The following is an 18740-nucleotide window of genomic DNA, read 5'->3' on the forward strand; positions in this document are numbered from 1 at the left end:
GACTCAGTATGAGAACACTGCATTTGTTTACACTCAGTTCATATTTTCAAGGTTATGGTTATGACACTACATGTTAGAAACATCAGAGCTGGACTATAATTCTGCAAGAGGTTGATTCTGTAGCAAATTCTGCAGCTATAAAATACACTGGGACCTGTACGTAGTCTCCACTATGCACTACAAATGGCAAAAATCTGACATTTCATATTTTAAAAGGACCATGTGGAAGGTTCTCTTTCCAGTTTATAGAATGCACTCCATCTAGACTTGAAATGTTTGTACAACATAAAACTAGATACAAAGTTTACAATATAAGTCATTGATATGCAATGTGCCTATGAAAACTCCTCTTCAAACCCTGAGAAATTACATTTGACACACACTCCCATGTAACACATGTATGTATTTCTCAACCCATCCCCATCATGCAAGTCTGAGATATTACACATGACTCGTACTGTTGCCAGAAGGTCAACAGACTTGGGCTTTGTTAGAGATAATGCCTGAAAACATCCCCATTTAAACCAGAGGCTGTTAGCTCGAACACTTCTTCTGATCTCAATTGCTGGGTTGTCATTCAGGGAGAGTGAGGTGGTCTTTCGGATAACCAGGATCCAAGCCATTTATGATTTTATAGATTAAAACTGACAACTTGAAGTGCACCTAAAAACAAACTGGAAGCCAGGGGTAGATCATGGATCAGACACTGTTTTGCTGGTGAGAAATACTCCCAAGCAAACTGGCTGCTACATACTGTACCACTCCTGCTGAAACTTCTACATGGTCCTCAGGTGTAGCTCCAGGTAGAGCATATTGCAATAACAAACTCAAAGTGATAAAGGCATGGGTCGTTGTGGCAAAGTCCACATCCAAAAGAAAAAGTCACGACTTTCTTGCTTGGACAACCAAGATTAGCTTGGGCTCCAGCAAGACCCCCAGACTTTGAAAACTTGAGTGGAAAATCCTGGGTGTACTCCCTAGTCAAGACAGACAAAATTACCTTTCCCTACTCAGAGGACACATGCATTACCTGGGAATGGGTGACAAGGGATGGATCACTAGATGATTCCCTATTCTGTTCATTCTCTCTGAAGCACCTGGCACTTGCCACTGTCAGAAGACAGGCTACTGGGCTAGATGGACCTTTGGTCTGAGGGCAGGTCTTCACTACGGGGGGGGGGGGGGGTCGATTTAAGATACGCAAATTCAGCTACGCGAATAGCGTAGCTGAATTCGACATATCGGAGCCGACTTACCCCGCTGTGAGGACGGCGGCAAAATCGACCTCCGCGGCTCCCAGTCGACGGCGCTTACTCCCCCCTCCGCTGGTGGAGTAAGAGTGTCGATTCGGGGTTCGATTGTCGCGTCCCGACGAGACGCGATAATTCGATCCCCGAGAGATCGATTTCTACCCGCCGATTCAGGCGGGTAGTGTAGACCTAGCCTGAGCCAGTATGGCCGTTTTTATGTTCTTACCACCTGTCTTATCCAGGTTGAGTCTCAGCCAGCTAGCTTGCAATGAAGTCTAGATACTGCCTAGGTCACTGAACTGCACCAGTAATGCTTTTAGAGCTGGGTGTCATTTGTACACTGAAGACTCCACAGTCAAACAACATCTTCAGCTTAGGCTACACTACTCTAGGCACCTCTGGGTATGCCTACTCTGCAAAAAGACACCCGCAGTTGGCCCATGTCAGCTGACTCTAGCCTGCGGGGCTCAGGCTGCGGGGCTATAAAATTGCAGTATAGACGGTCTGCAATTGTATAGCCCTACACCCCAAACCCAGTGACCCAAGCCAGCTGTGGGCATTTTACTGCAATGTAGACATGCCCTCTGTGTACACATGCATGACTTTAACTATTTATATGCTGGAAAGAGGAATACAAAGCCCCAGCTTCACTTTTGTCTCAATCAGCGCCTGGATGGGATTGTTTTTCTAAAAAATTGTTGACCTTTACTGAGCACCTACAGTGGCTGTGGAAGTTCCAAGCCTCTGCCAAACGAGGTTTAACAGCGCTACAGATGCCTACCAAATTGTTGCACCAGCAGCTTTAAACAATGGGCCAAATCTTTCGTGACCTTGGTTAAATCTAGAGCAGTGAAACGCAAACTGAACCTTTTGAGGTTTGTTCAAGCATCTGTGTAGATGAGCAGACAGTGTTCTGCAGCACCCCCTTCTGGCCCTCACAGGGATCTGCAGGGCCCAACCTCATTTTCTGAGGGGTATCTAATTCCCTTTCACAGCCCCTCTTCTCTGAGGTCTGGCTTCAGTTTCCCCAGCTAACACAGCATCTCAGCCCTCCCTGGCCACTCTTTACTCTTTTTCCCTTCAGAGTCCTCTGGGTTACCCAGGCCCCTCTTCTTGGGCTTATGCTTTCTGGATTCTCAGACTGTGTCTCCAGAAGGTTTCCCCCAACTGCTTCCCTCCAGCCTTCTATCAGGAGCTCAGCCTCAGCTCAAACAGCTCCTCTTCTCTGTATCCAGCAGCTCTCCCCTGCTGCCCTGTTGCTCAACCTCCCTCCTTTCTGGTCCACTCTTCCCAGCCTTATATCACTCAGGTACCTTCCCTTTCAATCCATCAGCAGCTGCCAATTGGTCACAAGTGCCTTCCCTTTCAGTCAACTGGGCAGCAGGCAATCAAGTCACAGGTGCCTTCCCTGCACCCCATGACAATCTGCGAGTTCAGCTCCTTATTTCAGCATCTTTGGTCTTCAGAAGTGGGCTGGAAATCTCAAGAAAACAGCTTCTCTTGTGTGATATCTTGTATTTAATTATAAGCCAAGCTGGAAAATCTTGCAAATACAGCTGCTTTTACATGTCAGTGCTTCCATTTCCAGTCCCAGATGGGAAGAACTGTGCAAAAATTGAGAGGAAAAAAAGTTAAGCAAACTTTCTCAGACTTTAAATATGACTTGATCTGATTGATGGGCTTGGACGGATTAAGCAGGCACGAGGAGCAGATCAACCATCGTACTGATGAGTCACATCACACCACCACAATATTGTGACGCAATGCGACATTACAACACCCCTACAAAAATGCTGTGGGAAAGGGCCCTTTTGGAATGTGGGTCTGGACTAAATCAATTTCTGGGAATGGGTGAAGATTTGCATTTGTCCTCATTTGGTCAAAAGCAGTTAGCTCATTGCAAAATTAGGGCCTGATGAGAAATTGCTCCATGAATAATCCAACTGAAGTCAATAAGATGACTTGCAAAGTCAGGTATTATTCAGCATAGGTATGGCTGGCAGAATGGGGCCCTTAGATATGTGATTTATAGCTCATTTGTAAAAGTCACGGCAGGAACATCACTTACAATAGCCATCAGTCATGTCATTCCCATTTGAGTCAGCCTGGAATCTTTTCCCTCTGATGAGCCACCTTGGAACGGAGGGTCCAGTTCCATAGTTAGATCCCCCACTGTAACACCAAATAATTCAGTCTGGCCAAGTAGCCAGAAGCCAGAGACAAAAGTTGAGCTCAGGGCACTGATTTGCAGACAGGGAACTGAGGCACAGAGACGCTAAGTGACTTGCCCAAGGTCAAGGAAGGAAGTCTGTGTTGGAGCAGGGACCTGACTCCAGATCTCCCAAGTCCTAGGCTGGTACTCTAACCAGTGGACCAGCCTTCCTCTACTGGAGTACTCATCTAGGGGCAGGGATCTTGTCTTCCACTATGTTAGCAGAGTGCCACGCACACTGTCAGTGCTTAATAAATAATACATCATCATCATAAATGCAACACAGGTCACTTTTTGTTCTCAGAATTAATCAGATTTCCTCAGGATTATAGTTTATAAAGCAATGCTACTGTAATCTGTTACATTAATAGCTTTGTTTACCAGTTGGAACCCTGTCACAGACCTCAACTATTGACACTGATTGAAACGTCATCAGTTTTGGTTTTTAGGGTTTACAAACCTTATTCTGAGCCTTCAAAGGGCCTGATCACATGCCCGTTAAAGTCAATGAAAGTTTTGCCATGGTCTTCAATGGGAGCAGGATGATGTCCAAAACATCTTTCCTCCCTGACTGGTTACAGAGATTACAACAATGAAATCTACCATCTCCAAGAAGAGCCACAGGATTCCAAGTTACAGTTCACAATATTGAAGGGGCTGATTTCCAGGAACTCAGGAACTGACAGAGCTTGTTGCTCTGTCCATTGAGCACATCTGAGAATAATCCCTTTTGCTAGTTCATCCCCGTATTAGTTTCATGATTCGTCTCCCAGACTCTTGAGCTGCTTCAGCCCGTGATTCATTAGTTCTCTGAGCCCTATTGCACCTGCCACACAAATGTTATTAGGTCACTGGTGATTAAATAATTCAGTTATTCTGGGGTGGCAGCATTTTGACAAACTGAGTTATACACGGAGGTCAAGCTGTCGTCATTGGACTCTATAATGGATGATGGTATCAGCCATGCAAAAATTGTTGGGGTCAGGGTTTTTAGGGCCAAGAGAAAGAGCTGAAAAAATTGGATGGCTTCTTCCGAAATATATGCTGTGTGATTCAGATCTATGAAAAAGGAGGCTGCCTCCGTACAATGTAATTTAGCAGACGAAATCTAGAGTTACCCCAAAAAACTGGTTTGAGAACTAAGGTCCCAGTTCAGCAAGGTACTGAAGCAAGTATATAACTTTAAGACTTTGACATCAGTGGGATTAATCATCTATTTAAAGTGATACACATGCTTCAGTACCTTGCAGAAACGATGCTTAATTGTCCAATATATCCAGTTTACAATACGTGTACAAAAATAGTAAGGAATACGGAAGTAGTGTTCTCAGTCTGGTTTCTAGCTGGACAATATTAACACCACTACAGTGACTGGCACTGACTGCCCAACCTTGTTGACAATTTTAGGAGAAAAGCCATGGATCAGTATAGAAATGCAGCTACTATGCCCTTTCAGTCTTACGAGAGGGTACTTTGATGTCACAGTTAAGGCACCATGGTAGGCCAGTGGAAGGAAGTTTACTGAAGAAACATTTCCTCTGTATATAACTATAGAAGTTCCATTTCCGATCATATCCTGCTGATACATTTCCCAGGCTCTAAACTTTATAAGGAAACCAAACAGAGAACAGGCTTGAATGAAATCTTGGTGATTTTGATATTGAAATTATTTTCATTGTGGCAAAGCAGAAAGTATTGCACAGATTAACTAAATACAGGCTGTTATTTTATAAATACTGAAGAAATTTCTTTTTCATAATGTAGTTATTTATGTGCCCTATATAATGCTCTAAGACTGTTGTATTATTAAGTGTAAGTAAGTCATGACTCAATTTCAATGTTGCCAGTTCATGGTCACAAGTTATTTGGTGTGTTTCTTAAAGCCCCCAATGCAGGAATCAAGTGATTATATCAAAATCCTAGATTTCTTAATAAAAGGTTTGTAGCCATCATAGTTGTGGAGAAAAGCTTGAAGATGTGACTCAAGGGCTCAGAAACCAGAAGGCAAATAAAGAGTCAACATGAATTTTTTTGAGACAATCAAGATTTTGGGGGCCATGTCTCATGAATTTCGAATAGTTGGGGTAGGCAATACCCCAATTTAAGGGACACGATCAAACTGAAAAATCAAACATTTTAAAATAAAGTTCTCTTACCTTACCACCACATGGGATTCTCAAAAAACTGGAAACAATTTTAAAGTTTAATTTAGTTTTCACCATTTGTGCTGTGGTTACTTCACTCATCTGGGACAATGAAAATAGGCTGGTTAATTTCACTTTTGTTTCTAGTGTGACCCCGGGGGAGTACTGGTATAAGACTAGTTTTTGTTTCCTGGATCCAATCACCTGACATAGACCAAGGTTACAGAAAGTTACTCCCATGGCTGGGGTCAGCATCCCTCATGATCTATGGCTATGCCTCCACCTTCCTTTTTGTTTAATAAAAAATGTAAAACAAAACAAAAAATAACCACAAACATCAGAGACATCTAGGATGGAGATTGGGATAGCTGACCTGAATCCTCTGGACATAGAAGATGATTATTCTGCCTCTTATTGATCAGTCAACAAATAATACATTTTGTAAATTCTTTGAGGTTTTTCTAAATTTGGGACCTAAACTATCTATTTAATCTGATGTTTGGAGGCACTTATACAAAGTTCACTATAGAGGTATTTGAGCTCATAACTGAGAGTGACCCTTTCAATGTTTTGTTAAATTCACAGAATACCAATCAAATATTTTAAAAGAGGATATAGAATTGGATTGTTTATTAATTTGACTAGCTATATTTCAGATATCTTGCTCCCATTATGCCTTTGATCTTGTCCCTCCTCCTCCAGACTAAGTTGGACTGTCACTGGGATATTTTACAAAGTATTATTACTTACAAAAATATTGTTCATTCCAGAAATGTTTAAATCTCTGGTTCTGCTTTACCGTTAGCATAAGCTACAGAATAATTCCTGATGTTTCAATTTGCATTCTCAAAAGATACACACAGTCTTATTGTTATCTGAGGTAGAAGAAATCGAAGAGCACAGGGTCAGAAGAAAGTCTTTATTCACGTGAGCAGACAAATACAGTTTTTAGCAATATTTTTGCAATGAATAAGATAAGGCCACTCAATCAGCAGAGGATAGGAATAACCTCTTCTAGGGAAGCAAAAATGTTACAACACAATTCTTCTCTGAAAAGTGACTATATAAAAATGGCACCTTTGTACTCAGCAGGCCTGCTCCATCTGTCTCTCTGCTAATGCTGATGACAAAAAAGCTTTGACTATTTTGTAAATTGTAACTGTTGTTAGCCAGCATAGCTATGGGGAGTGAACTGGATTCTATTCCCTCTTGTACATTAACAGAATGATTTACTAAGTTCCAATCAATTACACTTGTGCAAACTCTTTAGTCGATGGTATTGAACAAGTATTACTGCAGACAGAATTTGGTTTGCATCCACCTAATCTATTGGTAATGGTGCACAATGAAAAAAGGATATAGCTTGACTTTCAGGATCCCAGCTTGTGTTTGCAGGGCTGGAAGTTAGAAAGAAACATATTTTTACTTGTAAACAAAGAAATTAGAAATTGTTGGGATTCAATAAACATGGAACACAGGCTCACTTTTCAAAGTAGATCCATGCTTTAAGAATGAATCTGCCAACCTGTGTTCAGTTTTGGTCACCCTAGTCCAAAAAAAGTGATAAAACAGAAACAGTAGAGGTCCAGAGATAGGCAACAAAAACAATCAGAGGAAAGGAAAGGCTGCCGTATGGGGAGAGATTGAAAAGATTGGGAATCTTTTGTGTAGAGATGAATAAGAGGGGACATGACAAAGCTATCCCAAATCAGGAATAATGCAGGGAAGCTAAAGCTGGAGCTCCTGTAACCCAGTGGTGAGTGTGCATCACAGAGCCCCATCTGTGCCAATCTGCAAAGACTATGAGTTATTACGGCCGCACACTGAGGAGCATTGGCTTTTCAGTTCAAGCTGTAGCAGCTTGTGCTTTTTACTTCTGTAATGGGTGTTCACTCACTACAAGAGCACCTCCTTCTGTCCAGGCGTGGCATAGCAGCTTTCTTCCCATATGGTGCCCCCTGTCGATCTCACCCCATCGCTGCAGTGTTCTCTCTCTTTGCAACTCAGTCCTCCAGCTAGGTCACTATATAGGCCCTTCACTTCTGGTGTAGCAAAATCTCGCTGGACCAGCTGGCTGGTTGGCATGTCCAGTAATCCTGTGCCACTGCCCAGTGACTGGTAGGGGAACCCAGGCCCTCTCTTTGCACTGGGTTCCAGCCCAGTGACCCTATAACCAGCAGCCACGGTCTACGCAGTTCCCTTCCTTGCTGTGGTTTCCTTGGGCTTCTGTCTACCCTGCCTTCTCAGGCTGTCTTTCTCCACAACTCCTCTGGGCTTGACCCTTCTTCCAGGACTGGGATCCCAGGATTTATTCTCCCCTCTGGGTTTCCTGCTCTCCTCCCATCCCTCTGCTTCCAAAGAGTGACTGCAGACTCTCCCTCTGCAGCCCCTTGCTATTCCAAACTTCCTCCCTTTATAAACCTAGCCCATCTGCAATTCGTGTTTGTAAAGGACAGGGTTGGTAAAAGAAGGTTAATTGACCTGTTCTGGGCCACTTTACCCCTTCAGGGCTGGTGTGGGGTGAACAACCCATCACAAGATCCTTGGTTCAATTCCCAGTGTGTTGGCCAAATGGCAGCCATCACCCTCCTATATACCATTTCTTATGCTACAAAATGGAGGCATTCAATGAAATTGAAAAACAACCAATTTTAAAATAGTTAAAAATTATTTTTTTACAGTGTGTAATTAACCCATGGAATTCATTGCCACAAGATCTCATTTAATCCAAGCATTTAGTAAGATTCAGATAGGGTTATAGATGTATATAGTTAAAGAGAAAATTTAAAAATGATAGATATTGACCAGTCCTTTCAAGTATAAGCCAACCACTAATTTGTGGGGAATGGGAAGAAACTTTCCTTTGGGCAGTTCCTTTGAGAACTGGAAGTCCTGGCACAATCAGGGAACTATGATGCGATTGGAATAACAGAGACTTGGTGGGATAACTCACATGACTGGAGTACTGTCATGGATGGATATAAACTGTTCAGGAAGGACAGGCAGGGCAGAAAAGGTGGGGGAGTTGCGTTGTATGTAAGAGAGGAGTATGACTGCTCAGAGCTCCGATATGAAACTGCAGAAAAACCTGAGAGTCTCTGGATAAAGTTGAGAAGTGTGAGCAACAAGGGTGATGTCGTGGTTGGAGTCTGCTATAGACCACCAGACCAGGGGGATGAGGTGGATGAGGCTTTCTTCTGGCAACTAGCAGAAGTTGCTAGATCGCAGGCCCTGGTTCTCATGGGAGACTTTAATCACCCTGATATCTGCTGGGAGAGCAATACAGCGGTGCACAGACAATCCAGGAAGTTTTTGGAAAGTGTAGGGGACAATTTCCTGGTGCAAGTCCTGGAGGAACCAACTAGGGGCAGAGCTTTTCTTGACCTGCTGCTCACAAACAGGGAAGAATTAGTAGGGGAAGCAAAAGTGGATGGGAACCTGGGAGGCAGTGACCATGAGATGGTCGAGTTCAGGATCCTGACACAAGGAAGAAAGGAGAGCAGCAGAATACGGACCCTGGACTTCAGAAAAGCAGACTTTGACTCCCTCAGGGAACAGATGGGCAGGATCCCCTGGGAGAATAACATGAGGGGGAAAGGAGTCCAGGAGAGCTGGCTGTATTTTAAAGAATCCTTATTGCGGTTGCAGGAAAAAAACATCCCGATGTGTAGAAAGAATAGTAAATATGGCAGGCGACCAGCTTGGCTAAACAGTGAAATCCTTGCTGAACTTAAACGCAAAAAAGAAGCTTACAAGAAGTGGAAGATTGGACAAATGACCAGGGAGGAGTATAAAACTATTGCTCAGGCATGCAGGAATGAAATCAGGAAGGCCAAATCACACTTGGAGTTGCAGCTAGCAAGAGATGTTAAGAGTAACAAGAAAGGTTTCTTCAGGTATGTTAGCAACAAGAAGAAAGTCAAGGAAAGTGTGGGCCCCTTACTGAATGTGGGAGGCAACCTAGTGACCGAGGATGTGGAAAAAGCTAATGTACTCAATGATTTTTTTGCCTCTGTCTTCACAAACAAGGTCAGCTCCCAGACTGCTGCACTGGGCAGCACAATATGGGGAGAAGGTGACCAGCCCTATGTGGAGAAAGAAGTGGTTCGGGACTATTTAGAAAAACTGGATGTGCACAAGTCCATGGGGCCGGATGCGCTGCATCCGAGGGTGCTAAAGGAGTTGGCGGATGAGATTGCAGAGCCATTAGCCATTATTTTTGAAAACTCATGGCGATCGGGAGAGGTCCCGGATGACTGGAAAAAGGCTAATGTAGTGCCCATCTTTAAAAAAGGGAAGAAGGAGGATCCGGGGAACTACAGGCCAGTCAGCCTCACCTCAGTCCCTGGAAAAATCATGGAACAGGTCCTCAAGGAATCAATTATGAAACACTTAGAGGAGAGGAAAGTGATCAGGAACAGTCAGCATGGATTCACCAAAGGGAAGTCGTGCCTGACTAACCTAATTGCCTTCTATGATGAGATAACTGGCTCTGTGGATGAGGGGAAAGCAGTGGATGTGTTATTCCTTGACTTTAGCAAAGCTTTTGACACAGTCTCCCACAGTATTCTTGCCGCCAAGTTAAAGAAATATGGGCTGGATGAATGGACTGTAAGGTGGATAGAAAGCTGGCTAGATCGTCGGGCTCAACGGGTAGTGATCAATGGCTCCATGTCTAGTTGGCAGCCGGTTTCAAGCGGAGTGCCCCAAGGGTCGGTCCTGGGGCCGGTTTTGTTTAATATCTTTATTAATGATCTGGAGGATGGTGTGGACTGCACTCTCAGCAAGTTTGCAGATGACACTAAACTAGGAGGCGTGGTAGATACACTAGAGGGTAGGGATCGGATACAGAGGGACCTAGACAAATTAGAGGATTGGGCCAAAAAAAACCTGATGAGGTTCAACAAGGATAAGTGCAGAGTCCTGCACTTAGGACGGAAGAATCCCATGCACTGCTACAGACTAGGGACCGAATGGCTAGGTAGCAGTTCTGCAGAAAAGGACCTAGGGGTCACAGTGGACGAGAAGCTGGATATGAGTCAACAGTGTGCTCTTGTTGCCAAGAAGGCTAACGGCATTTTGGGCTGTATAAGTAGGGGCATTGCCAGCAGATCGAGGAACGTGATCGTTCCCCTTTATTCGACATTGGTGAGGCCTCATCTGGAATACTGTGTCCAATTTTGGGCCCCACACTACAAGAAGGATGTGGAAAAATTGGAAAGAGTCCAGCGGAGGGCAACAAAAATGATTAGGGGTCTGGAGCACATGACTTATGAGGAGAGGCTGAGGGAACTGGGATTGTTTAGTCTCCAGAAGAGAAGAATGAGGGGGGATTTGATAGCAGCCTTCAACTACCTGAAGGGAGGTTCCAAAGAGGATGGAGTTCGGCTGTTCTCAGTGGTGGCAGATGACAGAACAAGGAGCAATGGTCTCAAGTTGCAGTGGGGGAGGTCCAGGTTGGATATTAGGAAACACTATTTCACTAGGAGGGTGGTGAAGCACTGGAATGCGTTACCTAGGGAGGTGGTGGAGTCTCCTTCCTTGGAGGTTTTTAAGGCCCGGCTTGACAAAGCCCTGGCTGGGATGATTTAGTTGGGAATTGGTCCTGCTTTGAGCAGGGGGTTGGACTAGATGACCTCTTGAGGTCCCTTCCAACCCTGATATTCTATGATTCTATGATTCTATGATTCCATTATTGTCAAAAGTGGGGTATTTGCACCTTCCTCTGGCACTGGCCACTGTCAGAGACAACATACTGGACGAGATGGACCAATCTGGTGTGGCAATTCCTCCGTGCCTAAATATTACGGGGTTTCTATTTGTTTGCTTGTTTCCAAATTCTGCCTACAGCATATTTAATGTGTTTATAATTATGTATTAAGAGAGCCTATTCTCATTGGCTCAAGGTACTTTAACAAATACTTGACATATACAAACACCAAGGATAAAAGCTAAGAAAATACACAGATGAGCAGCCTATACAAACCCAACCCAGTTAAAACTGATATGTGGCCAAAATACCCACCTTTCATATCTAATCACCTCACAGTTGCTCCGCAAAAATCGCTTTCCAAAAGCCTACAACTGGTCCTGAAAGAAAAGCTTAAAACCAGACAAGCAGTTAACCAGAGCGGGCTGTGGGAGCCTAATTTAGGAGTGACCCATAATATGACAAGTAATCATCTGCGTTCTTTACATAACCTTCACCATCCATGTAGAAACCTGCAATTCACATTTCTAAGGGCGGGACATTATTATTATTTACTTTATAGTAATGCCCTAGAGGTCCTAATGAGGTTCAAAGGCCTGTTGTATTGGATGCTGTACAGACAGGCCCGGTGCAACCACTAGGCAAACTAGGTGGCCGCCTAGGGCGCCAAGATTTGAGGGTGCCAAAAAGCGGTGCCCAAAATGTCTGGGATGCTCACCAGGCACCGGCTAAACGTGTAACCCTCTTCCTGCCGCTGTGCGAGAGGGCGCTGTGGCTTTGATCAGCTCCGGCCGGCCGGGAAGTGACGTCATTCCTCCTCCGGCCGCCGGGGGCGCTGCGCTGCTCCCTGCTGCTCTGGCTCTTCCCCAGGCCCCCGCCCCTGCTCAGCCCCGTCCTGCCCCCTCTCCCCTGAGCTCTGCAGCAGGGCCGGGGCTGCACTCACCGGCGGTAGGAAGTGCAGGGATGTGGTTCCCCCTGCCCCCCAAGCCAGCCCCGCCCCCCCCGGAGGCCTGAGGAACCACACCCCCAGCGGGGGGCTATGTAGGGCCCCAGAATATCTAGGGACGGCCCTGGTTCCCGCCACCCTTCCCGCAGCCAGCCCCTGCTGCACCCCCTGCCCTGCCCACAGCCAGCCCCGCACCCCCTGCTCTGCCCGCAGCCAGCCTCACACCCCCGTCTCCAGCCAGCCCCAGCTGCACCCCCTGCTCTGCCCGCAGCCAGCCTCACACCCCCTGCCCTGCCCACAGCCACCCCTGCACCCTATCTCCAGCCAACCCCTGCCGCACCCCACTGCCCGAAGCCAGCCAGCCCCACACCCTGTCAGGTTATTCATTTATTTTCGTTAAATATGTAGACTAAATAATTAAATTAATAAATTTTCAAGCCGAATGTGTATTAATTCTAATGAACAATGCCACATTATGCAGTATTCATTTTTGAAAGTTTATAATAAGCGATGCTCTGGGGGGGGGGGCGCAAGGTGGAAGTTTCGCCTAGGGCGCAAAATATCCTTGCACCGGCCCTGTGTATAGAGATTAAAAGGAGAGTCCCTGCGAATTACAGTCTAAGTCCTTGATGCTGCAATTGATGGTGTGTGGGTGGATTGCTGTACATGACTTCAATGAGGCTCCACACTGGCTCAGCAATCTGTCAACATGCTACCAACTGCAGGGTCAGAGCCTAAATTAAGAGGAGAAGCAACATGGATGTAACAAACAATGGAGAGGAGTAAGGAAACCTGGATGAGTAAAATCCAAGTAAGAACATGCATTAACATAGGCCAGCTGTGTGCACAGATGTGTCCTGCAGAGCAGCATAGTGTGCTCTTCCAGTCATTAGAGAAGCTCTGGCACACTTCTTCGAATGTCATCTGAATGGAGCAGCTGTTAAAAAGAGGATAAAAGTAAATATTTATATTATGGTAGCACCCTTTGCAGCGTGTTTAAATATCAATGTTAGTATGTCAAATTAATCAGGTAATTAATAGCAAAGGGCCTGAGCCACGAAGTTCAGCCCCAGATCAAAGCCTTCCCCATATTCTCGGATGCATAGAGCTAGGTTTCTGGTTTGGTACTCATGATAGTAATTAACTGACAACACAGTTTTAAGAAAGCACCTTTTGAAATATATGAGTTCTTCCACTGGTTTGGAGAGTAATGAGCACAAGAGCTCACGTTGGCAAGTTTTTTTGCCAGCCGGTATGCCGCTAAATGCTAGAAATAGAATGTTGCCAAGAAGGGCCATTTTCACTACACATATTATGAAACATTTTGACCTAAATTTTCAAGAGTGACTAGTGAATTTGGCTGGCTCGGTTTCTAGTGCCCAGTGTGAGACACCTTTAAAGGGGCCTGATTTTCAGAGGGTGAGTGAACAGTGTCTCACGTTGGGCACCCACAATCACTAATAACTTTTGAAAAATTATGCCTTTGAGACCCAATGCAAATGAAAGAAGTTCTGCTCTCAAAATCCATTAATATCACTGGTTCAAGTTCAGAATTTAGTATCCTTTAGGAAAAATGGTGATTTGTGAACTAAGATACAGGTGAGGTCATCCATTAGTTCCCCCCCCCCCCCCCCAAGATAAGAATGTGGAATTTATAGTAAACAATGCAAGCTTTGTGCCAGCCTGATGAATGCAGGTATGACTAGCTTAACACACCCGAAATCTGTGACAAATAGAATGAACTGCTTGATTGTTTGACTGACCTGGGAACAAAATGATTTGGATATCAAGTGGCAGCCTTGCATCTAAACCTTCTTACAAAGCTGTAACCAGCAAAGCTTTTTAAAAGGACCTTCTCTGTGGGGCCTAAGAAGTGTGAGTACTGCATCTTATCAGTGTTTCTTTTCTGCCTTCTCTCCGGGTGGTGTCAGTGTGGACAGACATGATAAATTGCCCCTTCTTTTCCTCCACGACCCTGAACATTAACACACACTGCATCTTGTACTCCACTGCCAAATGGTCATACACATTTTTGCTGTTTTGTTATGCCTGTTTGTATGGTTGGGACTGGGAATGAGTGTCTGGGTAGCATTTGCAAGTGGACTTCCCAGTTTATTTTAGAATGTTGTCTGTCTTGGGGGCCTGGTTTGTATACAGTAAATGGCTTTTGCACCCTGCCCTGGTGGTTCCTGCCTGTATACTTCCAACTACAGCAGCTGCACCCCCTATGATAGCCACAAAATAATGGAGTAGAGGGTTGAGAAATGTTGCTATGAACTGAGGATATGGAGTACCGGAAGGGGAAACTGTTGGCGAAGGCCTGGGTCCTACTATCTTTGCAGTGGGTATGGGAAAGTTAGGTAGGAGACCTCTCCCCCACCCCCAAATAGACCAGGTGCAGTATGTGGCATTTAAAATGAGTCCTATTGATATTGTCTAGGATATCATCTCTCTGGAGCACAGGGCCATCCTCCGACTAACCTCATGTTCTTTAATGTAAGTTAGCAACTTGGTGACTTCCACATTTACATGCTAAATATGCATAGTCCATACTATTATATAGCCACCAGTACAACTATGAAATTATCCCATGTGGTTTCTGGCTCACCCCGTCAATGTGGCAGACCCTGGATTTTATTTTGGATTGGGACTGTGGCTGTCTGGGTGCAGATTTACACCCCTATTGTGGTCTGACCATTCCTTGAGCAGGCATAGGTCCAACTCACTTTTTCTCCTGTTCAGGGAAATTAAGCTATTTCATTTCTCTCCCCTTGCATACTAAGGGACCCAGCTGAGGTTCAGAACTCTCAGAAGGAAAACGCTGGTCAAGTCTGAAGAGGACACAATGGACAGACAAGAAAGGGAGGACATGGATGGAGATTTACAATTAAGGAAACTGGTATAAAAAGAGAGGGGAGCACTTAAAATGGAATTATTTCCAATGTAATAAATTGAAGAGAAAAGGGTCTTTAGCTTTTCCCCCCACTTTCCCCTCATTCTTTCACTAATAAATATTTTCCATAGTGGAAGGATACTTGTAAAAGAAAAAGGGGGGGGGGGAAGAAGTATGTTAAAAACATTCATTTAAACGTGGGGAGCCAAACTAGAATCACATTAAGGCTCCCCAGAATATCATAGAAGCATAAAAATTAAAGAATGGAAGAATCATCTAAATCCATCCTGTTGTCAATGCATAATTGCTCCCTACAATATATTCACAAGTTCTTAGTGCCTTGGCTTTGTTCCTCACATGCACCAGAGACATATTTTTGGTCTAATAAAGCACCCCTTGTCACGCCTTAATGCTGTAAGAATTTATTTACAACTCATCACTAATTATTTCCTCTTTTAAAACCCCATTCTTTGGATAGCAGTGAAGTTAAGCAATACAAATCACAGTAGCCAAGATATTTAAATAATCCATTAGTCCATCTCTGCCAATGAAAGATTGTTCTCCAAATACATATTGTATAGTGATCTGTCCAGTCTGATTTTTATTGTCTCAAGTGATGGGGTACCCAGCACTTTCTTACAGTCTAACAAAATTCACCGTTGAATGAGAGAAAACACTGTGGTTAATTTACTTATTTGCTTATCATTTCATCCCATTACTCCTGCTTGTGCACCCTCAGACCACCTTAATACAATTATTCTTCCTTACTGGTGTTTATACTAGACACATTCTTAAAAGTTAAAACTGGTTCCATTTAGTAGCTTACTTTGTGGCAAGGTGAACTTTTGCAAAGTAAGAGTGAAGTCCTGACTCCACTGAGGTCAACAGGGCCAGGATGTCACTCTAAACTTTTTAATAGTATCTCTCTCTCTCTCACACGCACACACCCCTTGGCACATGTGTTTGCAAATTAAATGCTCAAAGGTCAGCCATTTCAACACAGCATCTTTCCATGCCAAGTTTCTTTTCATATCATCTGTACAAATGACATCCTCAACAAAACACAAGTAGCAAGACAATTGGAAGCTATTGTAGCTTTTTATTTTACAACAGCACCCAGTTTCATACCATATACATTTTCCAAAATTGGATGTGCATAGTATAGAATGTTATATATCTTGCAATCTACCACACTAACATTTCTGCAGCTGTGAAAACAAGTCTTCTGGAATATGGTTATCAACTACACTGTATAAGTAAATATACAAATATATAGTAACCTGAGGGGAACTTTTTTAAAATTTTAGATTAACAATAAGGCTCCCAATACCAGTTTTATATCAAATGATCAATAGCAGACAAAGATGTAATACATAGTTTCATGAAGATAAAGAAAAGCTTCAAAATATATATTTTCTCTCATTTGGGATAGTCATGTCTTGAAAAAATAAGTTTTCACTCTAGTTGCTAAAATATGTGGGTTCATTATCCCTCTTTCCCAACTTTTATAACGACAACTACTTCTTGTCAATTAAGGTGTATATGTGCTGAAGGCTAAAGGACTGGCAGTGCTGGAGAAGTGATGCTCCTCCCTTTCAGACTGGAAGCTTTCACAAACTGTCTTTGTCATGATCTGGGATTTAAACTTGGCGGAAGCAGCTTCTACAACAGGGAGAGAGAATTGCCATATTAAGCTTATCCTAAAGCTTCTTGTGAAGAGTTCCAAATCACAACCACCCCCCAAGGTAGTTCTGTAATGCAAACAATTGTCCTCCAAGTCTTGTTAGGTATGAAGTAGGGTTTGAGGTATGAAAAACTCAGTCGCTAACCTCCCTCATTGCATCTCTCAAGATTATTTCTTATTTTAGGCCAGGCCACCACCTAAATAAAATTGTCTACCCTGCTTGCATGTGCAAGTGTAGTATGTGAAATGACAAGATATGCTCCGAGACCCTGAGTACAATATGAAGCTTGGAATGTTTAGAAGAAAGCTGAAAAAGTTCCTCTCGCTGAAGTGACCATCTCCCATCCTAGAAAACTGTGCTTGGAAATAATGTTTCAAGTTAAAACTGACATTTCTGAACCTAACAGGGTGAACTTGCTAATGATTGATATTTTTTAATCCATCAATATGGGAGCCATAATAAAAGATATTATATAAATTTCCATGGTGTCCTAATACTAGTTTAATAACCAGAACATTAATCTTTAATATTTAATATCTTTAAACAATGTTCTGTGATTGTAAAGTCAGACTGTTCTATCTTTAAACAGGTCCCCACAACTTGTTCATTGTGTCTGATGTTGAGCCATTATATACATTTAGAACAGAAATAAAATGGCCTGATTTTCAAACAGTTCTTAGCACTTTGTTCCCATTGACTTCAACGGGATTTATGGATGTTCAGCATTTCTGAAAATCAGGCCATTACAAGTGCTTAATTTTAGGCACCCATGTTTGAAAAGTTTAGCCTAAGGCTACAATTTTGAAATTGCCTATGTGACATAGGAGCCAAAGTCACATTTTCAAAAGTGACTTAGGAGCTTGGGAGCCTATGTCTCATTGAAAGTCCTAAGTCACTTAAGCACTTTTGACATTTTTTCCTTACGTCTCATTGAAAATTAATGGGACTTAAGATTCTAAAGGCCTAGGTCACTTTTGAAAATGGGACTTAGCTATATGCACCTAAATAAATGGCCTGATTTTCAAAGGGGCTGAGCACCTGTAACTCCCATTACATTTTAATTTTTAAACCAAAATAACAGCAGGAGCGGATTTTACATCTTCTGTAGGCTATCAGAACTGTCAAAGTACTAGGAAGATACTCCAGGTAACTTGCTTCCTGATTTTGTGCTTCAGAGATAAAACATGTCTCAAGTCTTCCCTTGCTATTTTGCTTTCCACACTGTGTAAAGTGGTACACCATCATCAATAATATAATAAACGACACATAAAATGACTGAATTAGGATGGCCCTTTGAGCTCAGTAGAACATTAGAATGCAGCTCTAAAAGCTCAGCATCAGAAATGGTATAAACCCTTTTATGTATTAACCCCTATGATTCAGGATGACTATGGGCCTGTCTACACTTAAAAGGCAGCAGTGGCACAGCTACGCCGATGCAGCTATGCTGCTGTAGCGCTTCAGTGAAGACACTACCTACCCTGACAGGAGACGTTCTCCCATCAGCATAGGTACTCCACCTCCCCGAGAGGTGGTAGCTATCTTGACAGAAGCTCTCTCATCAACATAAGGCTGTCTACACCAGGAGTTAGTTAGATCAGTACAACTGCCTTGCTCAGGGGTGTGGACATAAGTTGCTAGTGTAGACCAAGCCTAAGTAACATGTTCCACTGATGGTCATCCAGGTATCCCGATTCATAGTATAAGGAATAATTATAATAGTACTTTGCGTGACAGATCTTTGAAAAAGCCCTATGGACTACTTTTCTCCACCCTTACTTAAGCGTAGCATCTTACTCCATGAGTAGTCCCACTGAAATAAATGAGGCTTCTTGTGAAGTAAGGTCCTACTCAACATGAGTAAGATCTGCAGAATCTCACCCAAAGTGCTTAATAAAAC

Source organism: Emys orbicularis, chromosome 1 (genome assembly GCF_028017835.1).
Source record: "Emys orbicularis isolate rEmyOrb1 chromosome 1, rEmyOrb1.hap1, whole genome shotgun sequence".
Lineage (NCBI taxonomy): Eukaryota > Metazoa > Chordata > Testudines > Emydidae > Emys > Emys orbicularis.